This window comes from Apodemus sylvaticus, chromosome 7 (genome assembly GCF_947179515.1).
Source record: "Apodemus sylvaticus chromosome 7, mApoSyl1.1, whole genome shotgun sequence".
Classification (NCBI taxonomy): domain Eukaryota; kingdom Metazoa; phylum Chordata; class Mammalia; order Rodentia; family Muridae; genus Apodemus; species Apodemus sylvaticus.
The window spans coordinates 20,034,862-20,060,801 of record NC_067478.1 but is presented as its reverse complement, the minus strand read 5'-3'; the positions used below and the strand labels follow the sequence as shown (position 1 = coordinate 20,060,801).

The following is a 25,940-nucleotide window of genomic DNA, read 5'->3' as shown; positions in this document are numbered from 1 at the left end:
GCACTAGCAACGCCAACCAGAGTGCCTAGTACCTGGAAGTCATTAGCAGCTGAGCACTATTGTGATAAATGCCCTGAGTAAACTTTGTGGCCAGCAAGCTGGCAAAGTAAGGACGCGCCTTAATCCCAGACTCTCAGCACAAGCTGTATCCACTCCTCCCACTGCCTGCTTAAGGACCAGGTAGATTTTTTCCATTCATTTTCACCAGTCTAGGTCCACTGGGCTCTTCATGTCCTTGCTCAAAGACTTGATGTGTTATCCATTTTTCTCAGGGAGCCAAGCTTCCCACCAGGGCCCAAGAGGCAGGCTGAGCTAAGGGCCACTCCCACACCACTGTGTGTCGCATTATGAGAACACTCTTTGTTGGAGGCATTTGGTGGCGTCAGGAAGAAAGTCTGGCTCCTACCATCCGGCGACTTGATACTTGCTTTTATCTGCTGAGATGGATAGAATTATTCTTGCTGTTTGGGAGACAAGGTCTGTATAAAAGCAGGCTCACAGAGAGGGCTGTTGCTGGTTGCTGTGTAAATTAATCTCAGTCCTGAATATTCTGAAGAAAAGGGAGAAAGGAGTAGGTGGTGATAAAGTGTCTCTGACTGAAGTTATGAGATGAAACCCAGAGCAGGGCGACCAGAAAACAGGGGAGATTCTAGCCTCAAATAGTGAAATGCTGAACGCCAGGAACTTGAGCACGAGACAAGATATTACAAACCAATTTGTGGTGTGGGGCAAACTGGGGCCTCTGCTAACATCTAAGCTCTGTGAAACCCTTGTGGCCTGCATTCATTTGGAAGCGGAGGGGAGAGAAAGATGAGAATACAGGGGGAAGATGTCCATCTACTGGCCAAGTTTCCACAGCTTCCTACATCCGGGTGAAGAGGCCTGGCAACCCTTCTGCCCTCCGTGAGACTTCAGGATGCAGCTATGTTGGTATAAATCTGGTTTTCTCCGGGGTTGAGAGACAGCACTGAGAACCTCTCAGTGAGTCTAGGGCAGAGTCCTCAGTGGTCTGCAGCAGGGACATCTCCTCCTTACACCTTCCCTGTCAATCATGACAGCCACTGCTACTTGTAATTATCTGCTGTCCTCATCCCAGCCTCAACGCATCTCATGAGCTATGTGGCACTGCAGCTATGAATGATCCTTCTTGGGCTGGGAACCCGTGTACCATCTTGGGGACCCACTGTTATCTCCCACACTGTCCTGACATGACTGTATCTGTTAACTTCCTCAAGGGAGTGGACTGGAAAATGCAGAGAGCCAGGCAACATGCCAAAAGCCCATCTTAGAGAAAGGTTTTCCCTGACCTTGGCTTTCTGAAGTTCAGTCCCTCATGAATATTCATGTCCAGCTCTTGTCCTTTGGCAGGATCTGGAGGCTCAAGATATTATGGCAGGTAGTAAAGAAAGAGCCATCAGGCAAGTGTCCCCAGCGCAGGAAATAGACATTAATCCACATTCTTTAGTTCCAGACTTCAAACAAAATCTATGTGGTAGGAGAAAGCCCCAATTCCAGATGTTGCCATCACGTCCACCTTACCTTCTAGAAACCACATGCTCAACAAACTGATTCACAGGCTTCCAGAAATAGCATGCAGCTGGGAGCTCTGAGCCGAGCCACTCCGCAGATCATTTAACTGCATACAAATGATAGCTATTATTCGGCAGGGATACCCCAGGGAAATAATTCCCATTCCCAACTGTGCTCATAGCCCGATGAGTCAGTTGAGGTCAGCATGGAGCAGTGTGCTAATGAAGTCAAGGGCTCAGAAAAGATGTTCTGGTCGACCTGGAGGTGCTGTCGGGGGAGCCCTGACTTCCCCCGACACGATGTCCAGTAATCTTAGAGCATCTGTCCTGCAAGTGGGTGCTGGACATGAGGGAGTTGAGCAAAGAGGCTCTGGAAGATGGGATGCACTGCTGGAGAGACAATTCAACGTGAAACAGGACCCCATTAGGGACCACGGTTACTGTCATGAAGGCGGATCGGCATGGTGTTCATCCTTGGTCTGCTCCTGCTAGCCCAACTGCGACCATGTTCCTAACTCTGTGTCTAACATCTGCCTCTCTCTCTCTCTCTCTCTCTCTCTCTCTCTCTCTCGTTGTTGCTAATTAGCAGTAATTAAAAATGAAATAATTAAACAAGTTAGTAACTACATCTCATAGCATCAATTAGGTTCTAAAGGAGTTGCAACAGAGTAGACACGTGGCTTTAGTGTACTCATCTTGCAACAGTAGAGACCTCCTCCAATCCTGGGCTCAAGGTCTGCCACAGGACACCCACAAAGGAGATCTTCCTTCCGCATATTGTACAAAGATACCGTAGTATTCACAAGTCCACAAGTTCAACTTATTTACTGCAGCATTCTTTAAAAACCACTCAGGTTAGAATTCACTAGAACTTCCTACCCCCTACCCCACCCCCTACCCCCACACATGCCTTTTAGCTGTATATGAATAGCAGATGCACAAATAATCAAGGTCCCTCTGCAGATTCCCAGCCTTCTCTAGATCAGCCCCCAAGTTCACTGCAAGTTCCGAGTGTGCCAGGTGATTTCTGACCTTCTGTTATGCTCCCTGAAAAACTGGGTCAAAACATACCTAACTAACTAACTAACTAACTAACTGACTAGTCAGTGAGCATCAGGTAAAGGCATGTGCTTGCTAGGCTGTCACACACTTTTAAGGAGAGTTGCTGGGTAGGTGGTAGGAAGATAGAAAGGTATTGGTAGATATACTGTGTCAGAGACTGCAAGACTGGATGTCAATGTTCTGTGATAGGTGGGAAATCCACCATTACAGTTTGGGTGTTTTCTTGAGCAAGTGCAAAAGACCTGTGCTTCTAGTCTTCTTTGAGCACATCACTGCAAAGAACCACATATAAACAGAACCCTAGTTCCATCTGCTTTGTATCTAATACAGTTATCAATAGCTGTCGTGTGGGGTACTTGCCCCTTGCTTGTCATTCAACATGAATCAACTGAGCCCTGGGCATCCCGGGCCTTATTCTCTGGACGGCAGACACAGCACAGAGCACCAAAGAAAGGCCATGAGGTGGATTTCCTAATGGAAGGAAAGGGACAGCGTTCTTAAGGGTGCCTGGGTGGCTACTCCAATGGAATACTCTAACTATAGAGTGCCTTGTAGGGATGATCTGATGGTCTGAGGAAGGTGGCCATGGGCAATGAAGCTCAGCAGACAGACATTCCAGGACACAGAGGGGCCTGCACACAGGTGCCGCTCAGGACTGTGACACCGTGGCTGTGCTCCAGTCAAAGGGCAAGGCTGGTATAAGATGACGTCCAGGACAGAGGCTAAGCACACCGGGGTGAGAAGCCATTCAACATGCTCAAGGAGTCACTGCAGGGTTTTCAGCCAGAAAGAGACAAGATGGGGTTCCCACTTCAAAAAGATCATAGAACACAGTTTTTGGAGATAGGTGGAGGAGAGGAGGAATGGTCGTTTGAGGGTCATTGCTGGGTGCCAATTTAACCCTGAAGTCATATGGTGTGCTCTGTCTACAGCCATCTCCAAAGGACACCATGAAGGGGTGTGTGGCAATCAGAATAGTATATGAACGTGACACAGGGTGGCACTGGGCTGACCCATGTAAGGGCATGTAAGGGCATAGCCAGGTTAGCAGTTACAGCAGAGTGCAGTCTGCTGATTAGACCCCTGGAGTTCCCCACCCCACCCCCTTTTCCCCTAAGGTCTTACATAGCCCAGAATGGCTTCACATTCACTATGTAGCTAAAGATGACCTTGAACTTTTGATTTTCCACTCCTATCTCCCGAGTCTGGGATTGCAGGAGTAAGCCGCCATACCTAATGCATAACACTGGGGATAAACCGGGGCTTTCTGGGCCAGCAAGCTCTCTACAGACCGAGCCATATCCCCAGTTCTCTACCAGCTCTTCTGCAAAGGGAAAGCCTTGAAGAGGGCAGCCTTTGGTGGCCAGGTAAGCTATGCTCCAATTCAAGGATCTGGCCCAAGTACAGAGCTCAATTAGTTCTCACTTATGTTAGGTTGAAGTCCATGACTCAGGAGGTGTAGAATCTCAGTAAGGATGAACTGAAGTGGACATAGACTCTCCTGGTACAGCTAAGATTTAAGACTTGGGAGAACATCCGTGACAGTCACATGCTGTCAGACCCTCTTGCTACCAGCACCAACTTTCTAGAGCCATTTTCTTTCCCTTTCATTCTGGACAGCTGAGGCAAACCCAGGAAGATCCTTGCCTAACAGGGCCTCACACAGACAAGGACTTTGATAGGTGGCCCATTTGAGGGGTAGGTCCCCTAATGGAAATCCACCTACCCTGGATGATACCTTTGCCAACTACCAGCCAGAACGCAACCAGATCTCCCCAGACATCCCACAGCAGGGGGAAGACAGCAATTAGTCATTTTGGAGTGTAGTGAAGAGGAACTGAGAAAAAATGCCCAGGTGGGTTGATGCTTAAAAATATTAAAATTCCAAGACAACGGGCTGTGGGGATTTACCTAACTTAATTAGTACAAGTCAAACCGAAATCTAGTTTTCAGGTGGAAAGCTATGGGATTTGTCAGTGAGGAAAAGCACTTATATTCCTTACTGTCCAGGAAAGCACAAGTTGACATGCTGACTATCTCACCCGCTTCCTTACGCAAGGGACATCTGAGGACACTATCAGAAACAATGAGTATCTTAAGTGTGGGTCTGGAGACACGATGGAAACAATGTTCCTTCTTTCCCATTGGGGAGACTGCTGGGCTTTCCTTCGACTGATAAACACAGCTGAACGCTGAGCTGCTCTGAGACACTTCTCTGTTTTTTGTTTTTTCATCAGCTTTAATTAGCAGCTGGATGGACGAAGCCACAACATTAATGTAGAAAACGCTCCAGAGGCTTGCGTTACAGGCCAAGCTGGGGGTGGGGGATTTGCTCATTTGAGGTTCCTTCTCAGTTGACTCTAGCCTCTGTCAAGGAGACAGAGAACTAAGCAAAGAAGAGAATGTTTTGGCTGTGGCAGACAAGCTTTGCTCTCAAAAGATAAGTTACTCTTCTCAGTCTAAAGAGACTAAAGATGCCCATGTTGGTCTTCAGCACTGGTGCCCACTAGCGTTCTAGTACTCACAGTGGGCTAACCACTCTTCTGGAACATTCTTCTCGACTCGCACACCTTATGATAGTCATACAACAGTATGCAGGAGATCCTCTCCCTAATGACTCAGACCAGCAGAGCCTATGACCAATGAGCAGGATGCTACTATGATCTCTGGAGAACAGGTTAAAGAAGTTTTGCCTCATGCAGCATCCAAGAGGATCTGTCAACCTAAACTTCTAAACAAATAACCAAACAAACAACAAAAACAAACAACAACAACAACAACAACAACAAAAAACAACAACAACAAAAAACCAAGAAAACAAACCAAAACCCCAAAACCACTCCTACCCTAACAGCTGTTTCTTGCATGGAACTCAAGCAAGGGTTTGTGGTCAAGTGCTCAAAGAAACCCAGTTTTCTCTAAGTGAGAAAAGCTTCTTAAAAAGAGTCAGAGAGCCAGGCAGTGGTGGCACATTACTTTAATCCCAGCACTTGGGAGGCAGAGGCAGGTGGATTTCTGGGTTTGAGGCCAGCCTGGTCTACAGAATGAGTTCTAGGATAACCAGGGCTACATAGAGAAACCCTGTCTCGAAAAAACTAAATCCCCCCCCCCCAAAAAAGAAAGAAAGAAAAGTCAGAGCTCAAAGTTTAAACAAGAATTTCACATATAATCTTGTTGTAGCAGCTACATGTTAGCAGTGCATGTGTGTTATTCAGCAAACAATCTATACTAACAACTATAGACTAGCTGTATGTGTCTCTGTGTGTATGTGTACACATGGAAATTTGTCTTTGGATATAATCCGTGACTCTTCCTAATATTGGCATGATGTACCTAGAAATTTTATCCTGACCAACATTCATCAATTAAATTAATTTTCGAAAACAGCAGTTCTGCTCTTGGTCTGTAAATCTCATAAAGATTTGATCAGAAAGATAAGCTAGAGTTAAGATTGGTTTGAGATCAGCATCTCTTGGTTTGGTGCAGCCCCAAATCAGAAACGCCAGTATAGGGCAGGTAGCACTAAGATAACCCATCCACAGGTGCTCAAGGGACATGAGCAACGGTGTCAGATTCCAGTCAGAGCAGGAGCAGGGAGTGCCACAGGGAGCACTACAGTAACTACCTAAGCTCATCAAGGTGGCATGCTTTTCTTGTGCTCCCCAGGCAACAGTAGTTAGCCAGAGGTTCTGTGCTCCAGGGCTACTTAAGACTGATTAAGGCTAGACTTTGCTTCTGCAATCGCACAGCACCACTAAAAGAAGGGGTAAGGAGTGAATCACGCAGTCTCGTAAGAGCTTTAAATTGAAAATGATGAATGAAGGGCCTATGTTTCACGGGCCTTGAATGCAGCTATATCTAACCGCAAAAGGGGGAAGACAGGCCAACTCCACCACAGGGATGTTGCAGGACATGTACCCACACTGTGAACCCTGAGATTGTGTTGTTTACTGGAAAAACCCGTTTCTTGCTGTGGTATGGCTTAGCCTTAGCAAACACCTTTAATCTCTCTGGCTGGAATACAGACATGACCTTAGTATACACCTTTACTCCCAAACAAGGAAAAGTTAGCTTGTAGAAGGAAGCATGATGTTTGAGAGTGATGTCTAATTAAGTGGCAGACAAAGTGATGAATGAGAGAAAGATTTGACAAAGTAGGATATGCCCAACTCTCCTGAGAAGAGAGGGGAAAAGAGAGGCTACTTAAGAGAGACAAGCGATGGGGCAGTTTTACAGGGAGAGTTTTACAGAGACAGGGTGAAGAAAGAATAAGCTAGACACAGGTGAAGGCAGAATGAGAAGGAGCCAGAACAGACAGCCAAAGTTAGTTTGAGGTCAAACGGAGCAAAAAGTGAGAGGCTGAGAAATGTCAGATTCAGTAAGTCAGCTAAGAGAGGAGCTTGAACCAGGCCACTAGAGGTCAGAAAGAACTAGGAAGGGGGTGAGCTTACTCAGCAGCAAGTCTCAGAGGCTGAAAATATTCTACTCCTAGATAAGATTATATGGAGTCTAGAAGCTTCCAGGACTAGGCCTAGGTTAACAGATGGAGGCAGTAATCCTCCAAGACAGCAATTATAAGAGGCGACAAAAAAATACTTTTACACAGGTAGAAGGCATTGACTAGACACTGTGGGGAGATGTCACTAACTGCTTTTGGGAGTATCCCATGAGAGTGGTGGGAAACTCTCCACATCCATCTCTCCTCTGCTTCCAACTCCATCCTTAGTTTAGATTCAGCATCCCATGTTATAAATGCTCTAACCTTGCTCGAATCACACCAACAGCATGCCAAAAGACTTTGCAGTGGCACATTCTTTTACTTGCGAGACTGTTGAGGTGCATATTTATTTCTGAGACACAGTCTGATGGGGTCCAGGCTGGTCTCTGTTCACTATGCAGTCCTGGTTAGCTTTGAACTATCGATTCTCCTGCTTCCATGCCCTGAGCACAAGAATCACAGGTGTGTGGCACTGTGCTGGCTGGGGTGCAAATGTTTCTTCCCATAATTTGAGTTACATTCTAACATTCAGTGTATTCCTATTATTCATTACCTGACATTACTCATCTCTATCTCTTAACACACACACACACACACACACACACACACACACACACACACACACACACACACACACACAGTACATGTCCAAGAAACTCTGTGCTTCCTAAATATTTATTCTCAGACAGTTCTTTAAATTCAATAGTATCTCAGCCACAGAGGAAAGCCTTTAGAGGCTTTGTTGACTTTTTAAATGCCTACAGAATCACACTACTGTCTAAATACTATGACTAGGTTCAGAGGCCACAAAAAAAAAAGAAGTGTAGGGAGAATCCAGGTCTGCTGCGTTTGATAATGTTCTCCAGGGGCCGCCTGCCTCTCAAGGAACAAGGTTTCACAGACACACCACGAGTGTGGCTTCATACACACACGCCTCCCTTTTAACATCCCATCAAATCACGGAGCACACCACCGGCCGCTTACCATAGTCTCCACAGGCTTCTTTTGACTTTGACACTGAGATCTACTCTTTGTGAACGATCCACTGAAAGGCTTCTTGCTAGACAATGTCAGAACTCCTGCCGGAAACGCCGCAGTGACCACAGAGCTTCCACACAAGGCAAAATGGGATCGCTCGAAAGCCAAGCCCTTGACTGGCAGAGACCCTGGATGAGAGGAGAGCGGAGGGGATGACCGGGAAAGAGTTCCCTCAGAGCTCCTCTGAAATCCAGCTGAGATGGTGCTCACTCACCTGCAGCGGGCTGATGGATTAACTTCCCTTCACTCCCTTGTTATAACCGTGAGGCTGTAACTAACAGTACTGATCTCACAGAGCTGCTGCGCAGGATTAAATGGAATAAAGCATTAAAACCACTTAGAACACATGCTAGGCCCTCGGCAACTGTTACAGTCATTTCTTTTCTCTACGTTTTGCCAAATGCCTCTCCTCGAGCCAACCGAGCTGAGATATTAAGAGATAATTAAATTTTAGGCCGAAGGGGGGGGTGGCTTTGGAATGCACCTGCTCCGGAGAAATTCAAGGGCTTTGCTTGGAATCATCACAAATGGCCGGCTGGGACTTCTTTGGATCTACTCTATAGAAGTCATAGAAAAGCGTGGGGGAAGAGCCCTGTGCATTTGTGGCTGTGAGTTCCAGAAGTTCTGAGGCTGGGCGTCTCAATGCAGGGCCTCGTGGGTCTAGACTCTGGGAAGCAGAGGCTTATGGGCCCAAGCTTGCCACACCAGCTGCCCACTCCCCGTGGCTTGAAGCGCCTTCATATAGCGCAAGACCCACAGCTATGGAGGGAGGGTGCGAGGACTCTTGGTGGCTGTGTCTTGAACTCTTCAGGAGACCTGAGCTCACGGTTTTGGACTCACAGTCTTTGGCTGTTCACAGGCTCTTGTCTTCGCTTGTTAGCTGTAGCTTCTGGGCTGATTCTCACCCGCTTTGCATCTGTCTTTAGCTTCTTGCGGATTCTCTCCTGATTACGTTCTTGAGCTCTTCAGCCATTTTGCCTCTTAAAGTGCTGTAGCTCAGAACTTTGGGCGCTGGAGCCCTAATTCTCGATGGCTCTGGATATTACAGCTCTGAGGCCTTAAGTACCAAGTCCTCCCGCTCTCACTGACTCTCTGGAATTTAGAGCGGCCTCTTGGTGCTACAACTCTGGGCATCAGGACCCTCAGCTCCTGGTGTTGCTTTGGAACTTCTCCTGCCAGGCTGGAAAGCCCTGGGGTTTTGCCTGCATTTCATGAAATCAGCACAGCCTATTTTGCTCATGATAGAGACAAAAGTATACAAAAGTCCATTTGGGGGAAGTCTTTATTAGGACCTAACATTGCAGCACTAGATGCAGGTAAAAGAGAAACCTCCCACAGAAAGTAATTAAAGTGTGGGGAATAGCCCATTTATACAACCCAAACAGGGTATTACAGGTACACCATGTAACCGTGGGACTATAATTTGCATCAATCACAGCACAGCTTCCAGTTTCTCTAAGACTATTCAAAACTCTCACATAAAGACTAGACAACAGGTGTGGAATAAGAATCAATCACAAGCCATGTAAAGATAGATACAGCCCCATATTGGTCAGTCATGAACTATCTGCTGGGTCGCTAGGAGGAGTGCGCTTTCTCTTGACCTAATTTGATGATGGCTGCCACAAGGTTCAGAGCAGCCAAGGCTGGACCTCGAGGGCAGCAGTGGGTACAGTGGTATGGCACTACTGTCGCAGGAGGAAGAAGTTGGGACTGGAATGAGGTCTCTTAAAGCAGAAGCCATTGCCAGCCACGGAGGGGAATGAGTTCCTGCAGCAGAGGTAGTTTTCTTAAGAGATCTATCAAGTGTTTAGAGCAGCCGGGTTACCATGGCAACAGTCTAGTGGTCACCCAAAGGGGGACTGTTTAGTGTACAGTTTCCTGCTTAAGGCAGTTGGGTGGAAGGGAAGGTTTAGGAGCTGTCAGTCATGCCAGGTATCCAGAAGCCCGATTAAAAGTAGGCATGAAAGGGTGGCTACTATAAAGACCTGTCATCAACAAGGTTGGGTCTGTGTGTGTATTCATGTATGCATATGTCCATGTGTATGATACATGTACACATGTATAGAGGTGCATGTATAAGCCAGAGAACAAGCCCCACTGTCATTCTTCAGGGACTATCCATGACTTAACTACTTGTGGATGAGAGACACAGTCTCTCTCTATCAGGAACTCATTGAATTGGATAAGATGGTTGGCCAATGCAACCATAAGGATCCACCTGTGCCCACCACCTCCTTGGGCTGGGATTACGAGTGCATGCCACGAGAGGCCCACCTAGCACCACACAGCGGAGGTGAGCGGAAGACACCCAGAGGCCACCCGCCACTGCAGGGTCCGCTAGGATGTGGTAAGTATGTGGCAGAGAGATGGGAGAGAAAGAGAAACTCAACAGTTTGAACACTATGAAAAGAGGTGGAACTGGGAGACACAGGGTGGAGAGGAACAGCCTGAAGACAGTAGCCTACGTGGTCACCTGAGGCCACACTGAAATCCCAGTCTGTGCTGCCGCTGAGGGACATGTCTGGCTCTGTGGCCAGCAGCAGGGGTCTAAGTCAATGTTACCACCAGAGGCCATATGGACATCCCTGGTCTAGGCTGCTGCCTAGGACATGCTGATATCCAAGGGCTGCACATAGTTGCCCCTGACTCTCACTGGCTGCAGCACATGTGGGAGAGTGAACCCTGCACCTCTCATCTGGGCAGCACCTTAGTAGTGATGGCACTGGCGGCAGGGACACAGGGCAAGCTGGCCCTGAGGTGTGAGAGTTGGGGAGCTGGCTCCACCCCCTTGCTGGCTGAGAGGACACTTAGGTGTGAGTGCAGGAGAACGGACAGGCTGACCAACTCAGCTACCACCTGGGCCCAGATCCAGGGCTTTGAGTTGGGCCCACCCCAATATCTACCCTATCTAGGAACTGCTGGAGGACATGAAGGGGCAGGTCCTGCCCAACCAAAGCCGCACGATTTCCATGACACAGACCAACAACAGGGTATCTAAGAGGAGTCCCCACGAGGATCCAGTATTGACAGAGTAGCAGAAGCTAGAGGCTCAGACCAGACCAATGACTCACTGCAATGAACATTACATCACAGGACAGACAAAGGGGTATGCTGTGTGACACACTGTGACATACTGCAGCTTCCATAGTAAGAATTTGTTTTGTTTTGGCCTGGTTGTTGTTTATTTTTTTATTTTCTTTTGGAAGGGTTGCAAGGACGCAGGGCAGATACAAAGGGATGGGGGAGATGAGAGGGATTGGGGTGCATGATGTGACGTTCACAAAGAATCAATAGCAAGTTAAAAAACTGAACCAAACCACCGCAACAAATACACGTGCATGTCCACTGCTTTTTAAAAATGTGGGCTCTGACGGTTCAAACTCAGGTCCTCATGTTTGGAAGGCCAGCATTTTATTGGCCGAGCTATCACCACAGCCCAAAGTCAACATTCTTGGAAAAATTCTGCTATGTGTATAAGTGTTTTGTCTAAATGCACGTGGCTGATAACCATAAAAGACAGTGACAGACCCCTGACACTTGTGTTACAGATGGTTGTGAGGTCTCACATGGTGCTGAGAATTGAACCCAGGTCCTCTGGAAGAACAGCCAGTGTGCTCTTAACCACTGAGCCCCTCTCCAGCCCCATTAACCTTCTTAGTGGTATTTAACAGTGCTTAGCTCCCAGCCAAACAGTCTCAAGAGTACACAGGTCATTCTATCTTGTCTTAGAATCATATAATCTGTGATAAAGCCAAATTGCATCAAGGCCTCTCGATTGCCAGCCTCGTGTAATTTTCTGGCCAGGGAGAACATCATGTCTGGAGTAGTTTTAGACATACTAATCTACTTGATTCAGCTCAAATCGAGGTTAATTTTCTTGGGTTCAACTTTCATTTCTTCTGAAAAATATACCTAGTTGAGGGCGCAGTGTAGAGTTGACACTGCTGAATTGTGGCCTAAGTACATCGGGAAACCAGCCGAATCCAAGTTCTTGGCAGCCTCGAGGTGGGACTCGGGGCTGAAATCAAATCTATTTGTTCACCAGCTTAATGACGCTGTTAGTTGTTTTTAATTAAGTCACCCTAAATTGCTACACTGAATGAATTTTAAGAGCTTGTGAAAATGGCTGTGTCCCAATGTACATTAATGTGTCTGTGTGTGTGTGTGTGTGTGTGTGTGTGTGGAGAGAGAGAGAGAGAGAGAGAGAGAGAGAGAGAGAGAGAGAGAGAGAGAGAGAGAAGACTCCTGTGCTTGTCTAACAGGATTAGGTAAGGGTATTTCTAAAAACAGCTTTAAAGTATTTTTCCAGCTAATAAAGTCTAGACATTCCCAAAGGTTTACCATATCCTCCAGGTTCTGGAAGTTAAATTCTTATTCTTCCTAAGCAAACCTTTCACAGGTCCTTATTTATCAAAGAGAATCCATGACCCTGGTAAGCTAGGGAGCCATACAAGGACCAGGAAACCAAGTCTTCACCCATATAACTGGCAGCCATGTTTAAAGCAATGGTAAACATGCATTTCCTCATTTGATTCCTTTTAACTTTCCACAATCCTCTCACTACTCCTGGGGAGGCCGGTGTGTCACCCCCATGTCTCAGCCTTGAGGCTCATCAAAGCTCATCAAAGATAACCCTTGACTGAAAGAGAGGAACTACAGTCAATACATCACCACTACACTGAGAAACAAAAACTGATACCACCTCTTCCTGGGGAGACCAGCCTGGCCAAAGCACCAATGTCAATTCCTGGCAGACCAATTGTCTGCACAAAAATATGCCACGGCTGTTCCTTAGCAACCAATGCTGTTCTTCAAAGGCTTTCTGGCTGAAGAGCTGGGGGCCTTCTTCTGCCTTGTGTATCTAACGGGAAGCCGGAGATGCTGATGGGACTGACTGTTCTGCACTCATGAAGCCATGGCCATAAGAAGGCAGCCGGCTGTTCTGCTCTCAAAGCAACCAAGTAAGAGCATCAGCCATCACACGGGGTGTGCGGGCCAACTGGAGACAGGAACAGGCGGACTCTGCTCTACCCCATTTGCCATTTACTATGGCATTCAATTCCCCCTGCTCTTTTCCAATCTCCCTTCCCTACTCTGCCTCTAAAGGGAACCAATGAAATATGAGGTAATTAGGATACTGAGATGCTGTGGAATGCTTAAACACGGAAACCTCTTATTAAGTAAAGTGACAGGATACCAATGCTTTGACAACCTGCCATTAAAAATTTAGTATGTGTAAAAAATGGTTCTATTGATACACTCCCACAAATCAGAGGAAAAATACATTTCTCAGTGCTTCATTAAGTTAAGCAATAAGTTGTCTCTCTCTCTCTCTCTCTCTCTCTCTCTATATATATATATATATATATATATATACACATATATATATATCTACACATATATATATATACATATATATATATATGTACATGTATGTATGCATATAGACACATGTACACATAGAGGCTAGAGGTCAACTTTGGGTTTCTTTTATGGCTTTCCACTATATTTTTTTCAGACAGGGTCTCTCACTGAATCTGAAATTTGAGATTTTGGCTACTCTGATGCTCGACTGGCTTCTTTTCCTTCATTGCTGAAGCTACAGGCATGTGCCTCCACACACGGCCTTTTACATGGGTTCTGGGGATCCAAACCCAGGTTGTCATACTTGCCTGGCTAGCATTTTACCCCCTGAGCCACCCCCCCCAGTCCCTGGTTAATAAATTTTAAGTTTAGTTTTATTAATATCATTTATTTGCGGAATTAAAATCCCAGTTGAATGTCAGTGACTCCCTCTCCCCGAGTTTCTATTAGACTTCTAGATGTTTAAAGAATTTCTAGTCATGTGTGGCACATAATGACTCTAAAGCCAATCTATGCTTCGAGGCAGACATGGATATAGGGCAGTTTGTGTTCCATGGTGCTTTCCCCACTGAAGACCCTCTGAGATGGGATGTGGAAAGTCAGCACCTGGTTCAGATCAATACCATTCATGTGTTCAATCATTTGTACACTTGCTGGCTGGTTGGTTTATTCAAAACATAGTTTTTGATCACCTTGCTGCCCTGAATTAGGTGACAAGCTATAGATACATCAGAACAAATGTTTCTCCTGATCTCTAAATATAGATCACACACACACACACACACACACAAACACACACACACACAGACACACACATAGAGACACATACACATCCATACAGGCACATATACATATACAGATTCATACAGCCAATGCACACACACACACATTCATATAGGCACACACACATTCATACAGGCACATTCACAGGCACACAAACACTCTTGCACAACAATAAATAATTTTTAAAGCTGGACTCCTTAAGTTCTTGGACTTAAAAGTACTTTAAGGATCTATAATCTAGGTCATCTCACTTTTTAGGTAACAGAGGTTATAGAAAGGAACTGTGGTCTTAGGCTGTGACTCCCAAAGCAAAAATAAAGAAGCAGAACTACCTCAAACTAGAACTTCTCAAAGGAAAGGGACAATGACAAGACAAAACAAAACTGCAACCTGCAGAAGTGCAGAAAATAACCAGCTAACACAGAGGAGGGCAACATGGAAAGTACATGAGTAATCATACAACTCAATGACATGTAAAGTACATGGGGAATCATATGACTCAATAACATGTGAAGTACATGGGGAATCATATGACTCAATGACATGTGAAGTACATGAGGATCATACAGCTTAACAGCAAAAAAGGTAGCATTAAAAAATCTCAAAGATACAGGTATGCTGGGTCATACCTATAATCTCAGTACTCAGAAATTGAATGCTGGAGGATTAGGAGTTAAATCCAGCTAGGCTTCCTTAGAATTCAAGTCCAGCCTAAATTTCCTCTTTCTACAAAACAATACAAAGGGCAGGGGGCAAAGAACTTTAATTGTTCTTTTGTCGGGTCTGGGGAAGGTGCTTGACATCATTAATTGTCAGAGAAGTGCTAATAACATCCATCCTGTGGCATCTCCTACTCTAGGTGGGCTATTACAAAATAGATGAGTGCTAGTTAGGGTACAGGGAATAGGTAAGGCTTGTGTGCTGTTGGCAGGAAAACAAATTGATAGAGCTATTATGGGAGACAGTATTGGATGTCCCAAAAAAACAAAAAGAGAAAATAGCAGCAACCCATTACTGGGCATTCATTTACCCAAAGGAAATCAATCAGGATGTGAAGAGATACCTGCACTCAACAAAGAGTCCACTGCAGCCCTGTGTCCATCAATATATCAATAGGTAAGTGGATCAGAGACGATGTGTCATATACTCATGATAGGGCATTATCCAGTTTTTACAACATAGGGGATCACCATGAAAGAATCTGGGGATGTAATGTCAACTGAAATAAGGCGAGCACAGAAAGATAACTACTGTTTTACTATTTGATGATTATTGTATACTCTGTGGGCTTTAAAGAAGTTCAACTCAGAAACAGTATAGAATAATGGCTTCCAGGGGCTGCCAGGGAGAAAATGGAGAACTTGGATAAAAACATTCCACTACAGCATGAATACATTCTGGGGACCAAACGTCCAGCGTGGTAACTACTGTTAATGATTAGATATTTTACTCACTACAGTGACAAAATGCCTAACTGAAACAGGTAAAGGTAAGGAGTAATTCTGGCTCACAGTTCTGAGGGACACAGTCCGTCTTGACAGAGAAGGATAGCGGTGAGAGCCTGAGGCGGTTGGTTCCACTGTGTCTATAGTCAGAAAGAAGAGAGCGATGGAGGCTAATGCTCAGCCCATTCCCCAACCCCCTTTCAGTCTAGAATCACCCACATTTAGGATGGGTCTTCCCTCTTCAGTTTAAACGTCTCTGGAAAAACCTTCACAGACACACCCAGAGGTGTGTCTCCTAGGTAATTCCAAACTCAGTCAAGTTAACAATCAAGATTACTTATCACAACTGGTAACAACAGTATATTATAGATTTAAATTTACTATGGCAAGCCTGAATTGCTTTAAATATATTTACATATAAGTAAATAAAACTGGTAAGTAGATGAGGTAATAGACATGTTAATAGACTGGATTAACATTGTATCCATGTATCAAACCATCATTAAGTACATTCAACATTTACTTGCTGGTTATGGTTTAGGCGAAGCTTAGAGGGCAAATATGAACAGTTTCTTTGAAGACCTGGAAGGTTCTAAGTTTTGAATAAAGCTCCAAATGCAAGCTCCTGGTAGACATTCTTCTCTGTAGCAACAACTAGAAGGTAGAGTTTGATTTGGGCATGTTCTTCCCTTATAGACATATGCTATATATGTTCCCAACATACGTGAAAGTTGAGATTGCCTCTCAATGATTTCCATCAGGGCTGTCACTTCAGAAAACCTATGCTAAAATCATGCAGGGAACCTGTTTTTATATTTTGAAAGCACAGAAGACTTTTAAAGGAAAGCTCAAACTCTCTCCATGGTTAGTATCATTAAATTAAAATATAATGATATCATCCAAGCAGTATTTTCACGGAAGGTAACTTCTTTTAAAAACAATGTGCCTAGGAAAAAAAGAACACCATAGTAAAACCAGACTCTTTGGCTCCTAAGTCATCCTATGTATTTCTCTACTGTCTCATAACAAATATCTATTACACACTTTAATTATTGCTTACAACGTTTCCCGAGAATACCAATTATAGCCACAAACTTTGCAGGCAGCATGTATCTGCAGTAAAAATTAATCACTACCTAAGAGGTTGATCTTCTAACCTGGGAGAATACTTGACAGAATAGCAAACACACAGCTCTGCCTCTTCTAACCTTAACTTTCAAAGCCCTTGAATGGACTTTTCTTTTTAAGACAGCATGGGCAAATGCTAGGTTTGATTTTATTGGTAATGAAATCATACATATGAACTATGGCCCACATTTCTCTAAGACACAGTTCCTGAAAACTGTTACAGTGTATTTAGAAAAAGGGTACCTGTGTGTCTTCAGACCACCAACCATGAGCCTAGCTCACCCCCAGAGTAAGACATAGTTTAGACATACCTTTAAAATCAAATGAAAATACATAATGCCATATGCAATTTTTATTTAATAACTAGATTTCGATAACAGCCCAAATTTCTCTCTCATTTTCTGTCCATTTGCTCATCATTAAATAAGGATATAATTCCTTAGAACTGATCAAAATAAAAAGCACTCTTCTTTGTAGAATTATATAATAACTGGGTATCACCCATACCTCAAACTATGACCCCGTGATTCTACAGCAAAACTAGAGAAACAGAAAAACTAAGAAACATAGGAAAGAATTTATATTTATACTTACATGTATATTCTTTTCTAGTCTTTTGCTTGTGTGTGTATAGTGTCTATGTAGAGTGTTCATTTGTTGTACGTGTAAGCATGTTTGCATGTGGGGTGCATGTCTGTGTGTATGCCTATTTATATGTGTCTGGACACTTGTGTGCAAGTACCTGTACAACTGCACGTGTGGATGGGCATATGGAGACTGAGGTTAGCATCAGGTGCTTTCCTGAGTCCCTCTCTATGCCATGGGGCTCTGAACCCAGAGCTCACAGGTTCAGCTACTTGCTTTGGGGTTCTCTGTCTCTATCCCAAGCCCACCCAGCTTTTATGTGGATTCTGGTCTTCATGACTGTAGGGCCAATGCTTGCTTTACTCCCTGATCCATCTCCCTTGTGACCCACTCTTCCACTTTTGTGATACGCCACTCTGAGGCTGTAACTAGCCTGGTATTCTCTAAGTAGCCCAGGCTGGCCTCCCACTTGCATCAATCCTTCTGCCTCAGCTTCCTAAGTGTTGGAAATCGAGCTGTGCACCAGTGAATCCCTCCTGGTGGGAATGGTGAAGCCTGTTATCTAGAAGAGCTGCCTGGTTATAAATATAGCCACAATTCGTCTCTCATCTACTGCTAAGGCCTGACATAGCCACCGTATGGTCAGGGAGCCCCCTGAGTAAACTACACACCTGACTGGAATTTCCCCGTGTTTTGCCCTCATGTTCCCATTTTCAGTCCCTGGATCCACTTCAGGACGCATGCTGCATTTGGTCATTAGGTCTCTGTGTGTCCTTCAACCTCAACAGCCTCTTTCACAACCTTGGTACTTGTCAGGCCTTTTGCCTTGTGGCTGTGACACTTTGTGAGAACACCCTAGAGGTGAGGGACTGTTTTTTATTATGTCCTATCAGGGTATACATTCTAGCTTTATCAATTTGGTCAAATGGTTCAGGTCCTGTCTCCAAGCACTAACTTAAAATATGCTGCCAAGTCAAAGCTGTGGTAATTAAGTTTTACTTACTAGCAGGGGACATATCAGATAATTTCCAGCATATGTTATGAACACCATAATAATAACTACTGTGGGAGAGATCACTTAAGTCTCCAGAAGTACATCATTTCTCAACGTTTTTCCCTATTTTAGCATTCATCCAAGGGACTTTTCTATCCCCCTCACCCACCCACCACTATCTTGTTCTCTACCCGTAACTTCCATACTTAAGAACGATAACTCTGGGGCTGGAGAGATGGCTCAATGGATAAGAGCACTGACTGCTATTCCAGGACCCAGGTTCGATTCCCAGCACCCACACAGTGCCTCACAATGGTCTAGAATTCCAGTTGGGGGGGGGAGGTCTGACATGTTTTTCTGGCCTCTGTGTGTGGCAGGCATGCACACAGTACATAAACACACATGCAGACAAATCACTCATGCACATAAAAATATCTTTTTATAAAGAAAGACAATTCTTTAAGAAACTTGGGTTCCTCTTCTCCTCTCCACTTAGTGTTATGGCCTCCTGGGTATTCATTTAATTCTTGTGTCATAATCCACTATATCAACTTAGCTGCTAATTTTGTAGCCATGTCAACAGGTGGGGATGCTTTCAGATCTGCTCCTCTGACTTTCTAACATCCATGTCCATCCTCTTTCTCCCTCCTCCCTGCCCTTCTTCTTCCTCTGAGCCTTTTCTTTTTTCTTTCTTTCTTCTTTTTTTTTAAAGATTTATTTTTTTTATATGTAAGTACATTGTAGCTGTCTTTAGACATACCAGAAGAGGGCATCGCATCTCATTACAGATTGTTGTGAGCCACCATGTGGTTGCTGGGATTTGAACTCAGGACCTTCAGAAAGACAGTCAGTGCTCTTAACCACTGAGCCATCTCTTACTGAGCCTTTTCTTACTTCCTGGTCCTACACAGCACTCTAGACTCAGCTTGTATTTTCTACTTGCTGCTGTGAATCCAGCCATTACTACAGAAACTCTACTTGTTTTGTTGAAAATAACATTTAAAATTAAGGCTTGGGTATGATATTTGATCATTGTTCTAAGCAGCCATAACTAGAAAATACTCGTGTATGCTATTTATAAAAATATACATCTTATTTTTATCAGCGTATGCACTAAAGCATGAAGCCCTCAGCAGCCACTTCAGTCATAAGCCAACACCACAGGATTCATTTTTAAGCCAGTGGTTCTCATTCTGTGGGTCACAACCCCTTAGGGAGGTGTGATGACCTTTTCACAGGGGTTGCATATCAGAGGTCCTGCATATCAAATATTGACATTCTGATTTCATAACGGTAGCTAAACCACAGTTACGAAGCAGCAATGAAATAATTATATGCTTGGGAGTCATCACAGCAAGAGTATTAAGGGCTGCAACATTGGCAAGGTGGAGAACCACTGCCTTAAGCAGTCAGATCAGGGAAGTGTTTCAGCGGAGAAATTTCTTAACTCAAGATTTATCAAATACATTAAATGTCTTCACATGTTCCCGAAGCTCCGGCTGACGAGAAAATACTGAAACAGTCACTAACTGGGTTTGCTTAAACAAAACGTTCTTAGCAGCAGCTACGCAGTCATGCTGACCTTCCTATTAAATATGAGCAAGTGGAGGCTCCGAAGGGTCTGGAGAAGTTGCCAGAACCAGAGCTTTCTTCTCCCATACAGAGGCTCCCCAGTTAGAGCATCAGGGAGACAGCAGGAGGCACTGAGGGCTGGGGAGATGCAGAGAGGCAGGGCTGTGCAGTTCAGGGCCCAGGAAGAGCACAGGTCCTGGTGTGGGGTACAGGTCCTGGTGTGGGGTGCAGCCTACTCTCCCTTCCTCTTCCCAGCAGCAGATTTAGGGTCTGCCCAGGGCCTGTGGGAATTACACAGTAAACGCTGCTTCTGCCACCTTGGGCAACTGGCTTTATCTCAATGTTCCTCTGTTTTCCTCACCTGTAAACAGGATTACAGCATCGTTCATGTCACGAAGCAATGACAATCGGGAAGGAATGAAGAGATTAATGGAAACTCTTCTGCCTCCTAAGTGGTTTTGCTTTTGAGCTGTTATGAGGATAAAATTCAATGATGCTATTAAAGATGAACTCTATAAACATACTCCCTTCTTCTTCCAAACATCTCCAGATGAATGCGCTGGAGAGTTAAGAGCATGGGGAGCGTGGATTGAATACATCAACCAAAAGATATGGAAGAAAACACATTCACAAAGTCCTTATTTCCAAAGATTCAGACTGAAGTGGCACCTCTTTCTGACATGCAACAAACCTAAGTGGAATAAACTCTAGCACCAATTAATGTCACCAACTCTTAAGTCTTAACATTTTCATGTGCAAAAAACCAGCTTCTCTCCATAATAAAGGGTTACTCACCTTCTTATTGTAAACTCTGCCTGTTCAAGAGAGTGATTGCACACCCTTGGAGACAATGAAAACGCTCTACCTGCACCAAAGGCTTTGTCTTCTCCAAGCTCTGCAGACCAAGGAAAGCAGTTCAGGCACCAAGGAAACCTGACACTAAGGCATCTTTACACATTTCTTTGTTTCCTGGTGGCTTAGCATTTGGGTCATTCTCAGCAATTAGTTTTAAATCACTAGGGGAAAAAAAGGAACAAATACCGGCATTTCCATAGCTGACATGTTGGCTGTGTAATCTCTATTCTTGGGATAAGAATAACCAGAAGTTTGGCTGTGTGTATATATGTGTACCATGTGCACATGTGTATACATGTGCATACATGTATGTACATGTGTGTTTGAAGGCCAGAGGATGATGTCCAGGTAGCTTCCTCAATTGTTCTACTGATGTGTTAAGAGGAGCTGGTCAGCAGGCCCAGGAATCCTGTCTCCACCAACCGCTGCAGGGATCATAGGCACATACCACCTGTTTACAGGAGTGCTAAAGATCTGAGCTCAGGTCTACACACTTCTACCTCAAGCACTTTACCCACTGAGCCGTTGCCCTACACCCACCCAGAAACTGTAGCAATTTTAAAGTATCACTGATAAATGCGCTAGCTTCCATTTGAAAACCAGTTTAAAATTAAGACTGTGATAGAGCTGGCTGAGGCTCTCCAAGTGTTACTTAGCATCTAGGGCAGGAAAGGCTGGGACCTTGTGGGCAGCCACAGAGGCACAGTGTATGCATCGAGGGGAGGGAGGGGGCACCTGGGGTGAGACTAGTCGTCATGGAAGCCACATCTGTTCTCTGAAATGAAAATACTGAAATCTGCCCAAGGCAGTGCACTACAGATTTTGCCACTAATTATATCTGGGTTTGAACTGGGACCACAGCACTTTCCCAAGTCTCTCTTTGAATCAGTCTTTCTTTACCTGCCCAGTAGACTAATGTCATCGAACAGGCAGAATGACCTGAATGGCCCCAATATTCTCACCCATGTGACGGCTTGCACTCTGCCGTATCGATGCTACCCGGAAGGTGGTGCTGACAGAAATGGACATAGTTCCTCTGCAAGTGCAGGGAAGGAGCTCAGGGTCATCGCTGTGATTTATAACTACAGCCATGGAAAACTCTGGGCCTTGCTCTGCAACTTAACCACCACAATTTTACCTTTCAGCCAGGTCGTGATTCACTTCTGTCCGGATACTTTCCCTTCTGAGGCCTTCCTTTGATCTCCTATTTAACAGCAGTGAATCAGAGCCACACACACAGTGGGGTACCATGAGCCAGCCAGCATTACAACATCATAGATCGGAGCTTGTTTTAGATCATGGTGCTGCTGGACAGAGGACAAATCCCCAAATAAAACACTGGCTGGAACAAGATTTGATTTTTTTCCCCCCTCAAAACTCCTTGGTTCTATTTCCCTTGTTTCTGCCAAGGGATGCCCAGCTAATATGCTGTTCTCTCCCAGCTAGAGAGGACCTCACTGGCACCAGGAGGAAGAGAACGACAGGCTCTATGCTTGAGGACATAGCTGCTGCCACCCTGAGCCCACTCCAACGTTTACAAATGACTGAGCAGTCAGCCCTGAATCACACTGAGGACTGTCACATCAAACAGAAGGTCCCCCTCTGCTGAGCCCATAGGCCACGATGTGGTGTTTAAGGGGAAGTGATCTTGCTAGCTACAAACAGCAGGGAGGAAGCAGAAGCCCAAGGAATACCTGTTTTAATTAAACCAAGGAGTTTCCCCACTCCCTTCTTCCTTCACTCTGTACTGTGTCTCTCTTTGATCTCTTTTTCTCCGGTGGTACCAGCCACTCTGGGACACCGAGGGTCACATTTGTCACACTACTGCTAAGGCAAAAATGGACCAATAAGAGGTCCTGCCTCTTACTGCCAAGAACAAGCACACTCGGCAGCAATAATTCTGAAACAGATAAAGGTGGTACTCCATCTCAAACCCCTGCCCTAGACTCCAAGCAAAAGCTCCTGTTCATTGACTGCTGCCCTAGACGGCAACTGAAAGATAGCCTATTCATTAGTGACATCCATTTGCTGCTGAAACTCCATCCTATGTACCCTTAACTGGTGATCTCTCTTCTAATTCAGAAATTAGAAGCCATGGTTGTAAAAGCCTGCGTATCAGGAAATGCCACTGGGTTCTCAGCAGGCATCTGCAATAGGAACAATTCTGCTTCTTGTAAAATCACCTTGCTGTTTATCCTGAGGACAGGCCAAAACCTCTGCTACCAACTAGATGTACTCTCTCTGTCTGCAAACAGGAACGAACAACCCATCCTGTGTGCATCCTCCAGTAGGGTCCCAGGACCACACCCATCAATCCTGTGCTTTACCTTGTCAGGTTGTCTGTATCATTTGGAGACTTCAGATTTTTCTCTTCACTATCTTTGCTTTGCCTTGGTCAGTTCCCTAGTTTTCCCCCTCCCCCAGCTCCCAGCCACTACTATCTCACACTCTCCAGGAGGTCACACATTCCACCCCTAAATAATGCATCTAATCTTGTTAGCCCTCCCACTTGAAAGATGCCTGGTTCTCTGCTCCTTTCATTTGGTATTTAAGGGTCTTTACAACCCACTAGCCTTAGCTTATCTCTCTTGAGCCATCTGGCACCAACTCATGCCTAAGCTCCAGCCCCAGGTCTGATGGGAGTCGCCAGGAATGAAGAATGTCACGTGAACGTTTGCACTGCCTCCCATTATCTCATGCACACACACACACACACACACACACACACACACTCTCTCTCTCTCTCTCTCTCTCTCTCACACACACACACACACACACTCTCAGACACACACTCTCAGACACACACTCTCAAACACACACACACACACACACTCTCTCTCTCTCTCTCTCTCTCTCTCTCTCTCTCTCTCACACACACACACACACACACACACACACACACACACACACACATGCACACTCCTGCCCCTCTGCACTCCCTGCTGTGAAGCCCTTCTTGGTGCTCTGTTTATCCTGATCTCTAATTTCATACTTAAAGTTACACTGTAACTGTGTGTATTACAGGAACATATTTTATCTTTGTATCACTTACTGATAAGTACCATAAGGTTTACCGTACAGAAAAAAAATCTACTTAAGGAAATCTAAAATAGATACTTTATAACAACAAGGAAAGAAAGAAAAGAAAGGAAGAAAAACATAAAAGAAGAAAATGATTCCAGATGAAAAATAACAATGAGAAAATAGTATACAGATAGGTAGAAGCAAGCAAACATGATGTAAATTTGTGGAGGAAAAATAAAGACACTAGACGGATGTAAGTCTTTGCATTGCAGAGCATGGAAAGTAACCCATTAAAAAGAGATATTTTAAGGGGTGTTTTGGGAGAACTCAATTTCATGTGACTGAGGCATCACCACCATGATTGACCTAGAACATCCCTGGTTAGATTTTTCTGCATAGTTTCCTCACAAATTCTAAGCAGATGAGACCATTAGAATGGTATGTGAGGCTTTATGCCAGACCCTGGTGCCAGCGCGGGCCTGACTCTGACATAGTTTAAGACCCAGCAGATACATTCCACCCAGGACTGTTGTAAGCAACATACTACTCCTGGTGACCCCAACCACAGGGACCCAGATGGTCTCGCTGCTATGCAGGAACACATTGGTGTTAGCAAGTGCCTAGTAATCTGAACTCTGTGTAAGCCTGGGATGTCTGCCTATCGTCCTCAGCTTCATAGCGCATTGGAGTTAATTGCATACTCTGAAACCAGGTTATTTGAGAAACAGTATGAGTTAAAGTTGTAAGAGCAGCTTCTATGGGGTAGGCATGAAACATGCAGGCTACCAAGTAGCTAGAAAAATGAGAATAAGGAGAAAAAATATTTACCAGCTCAAAAGGCAGCAAGAACACACACACATACACACATTGTGTGTATATATATGTGTGTGTATGTGTATGTATATATATTACTTAAAACATTTATATATTATTTGTAAATATACACAATATAATTTAAGTTATAGATTAAATATATATTTTTTAAAAATTTTTAAGATTTATTTATTTTATATAGGGAGTACACTGTCACTCTCAAGACACTCTGGAAGAGGGCTTCAGATCCCATTACAGATGTTTCTGAACCACCATGTTGTTGCTGAGATTTGAACTCAGGACCTCTGGAAGAGTAGTCAGTGCTCTTTATCACTGAGCCATCTCTTCAGCCCACTACTTAAAAGTTTTATGGGACTATTATTTGGAGGTGGTGTGCTATCTGACATGTCCAAGAACCTAGATTTTCAATGCCCAGTACTGAGAAAGGAAGGAGATAAATTAAGCTGAGCATGGCGACACAAGCCTTCAGTTTCAACACTTGAGAGGTAGAAATGGGAGGATTAGGAGTTCGAGACCAGGCCTGGCTATGTGGTGAGTTTGAGGCCAAATTGGTAAAAATGTGTTTCAAAATAATGGTGATAGAATATATTAAACTATATTAACTTTAATATATGCAAGTAGAGCAAATACCAAATAGAATTAAGTAAGTTTGAATGAACAGAAAGTATAGCAGAGTGTTGTATGATACACCTAACGCATAGAAATTGTTTTATTATGAACCCATAGGTACCAAGATTCCTTCCAAACATACAAGTCAGAAAGTGACAGGGAAACCACATTTCATTTCTCACTACCACAGGACCTGTAAGAGCCAGTATAGGGGTGGCATTTTCCATTTGAAACAATCCTCTGATATTCTGTGAAGGCAGCTGAATATCTTACAGTTCTAGACAATCCTGAAACTGCCAGTCAGCACCTGATTCTACAGGTCAGAGGTCAAATCAACCAACTATTTCCATGATGAAGGCCAACCACAATCTCCAGGTTTCCCCAGCACAAGCTACAAACTAAGGGTTCCCACAATGCTCTCCTCTGGTCTGATACTTTCCCAGAAATGCTCACACAGCTCAGGAAGGCACATTACCTAACATTTACTAGTTCATCACAAAGGCCACGATCAGAAAGCATTAAATGGAAGAGATATATAAGGTAGGAAAAGGGAGTGTGCTTGTATAGATTAGATTTCCCATGCCCACTGTGCATTCACCAAATATCTTGATTCATTC

At 44.5% G+C, this 25,940-nt stretch overlaps 1 protein-coding gene across 5 annotated transcripts in view; it reads right to left on the bottom strand.

Annotated features, from left to right (window-relative positions):
- Tmem108 (transmembrane protein 108) overlaps positions 1-25,940 on the bottom strand; it is a 285,084-nt gene that overhangs the window by 173,363 nt on the left and 85,781 nt on the right. Inside the window, exon 3 of one of the 5 annotated variants that reach the window (XM_052187482.1) lies at positions 21,995-22,160. The exons of the other annotated variants lie outside the window; for them this stretch is intronic. The gene's annotated coding sequence lies outside the window, so the exon portion shown is untranslated. The remainder of the gene's footprint in view (positions 1-21,994; positions 22,161-25,940) is intronic. 5 annotated transcript variants of the gene reach the window in all.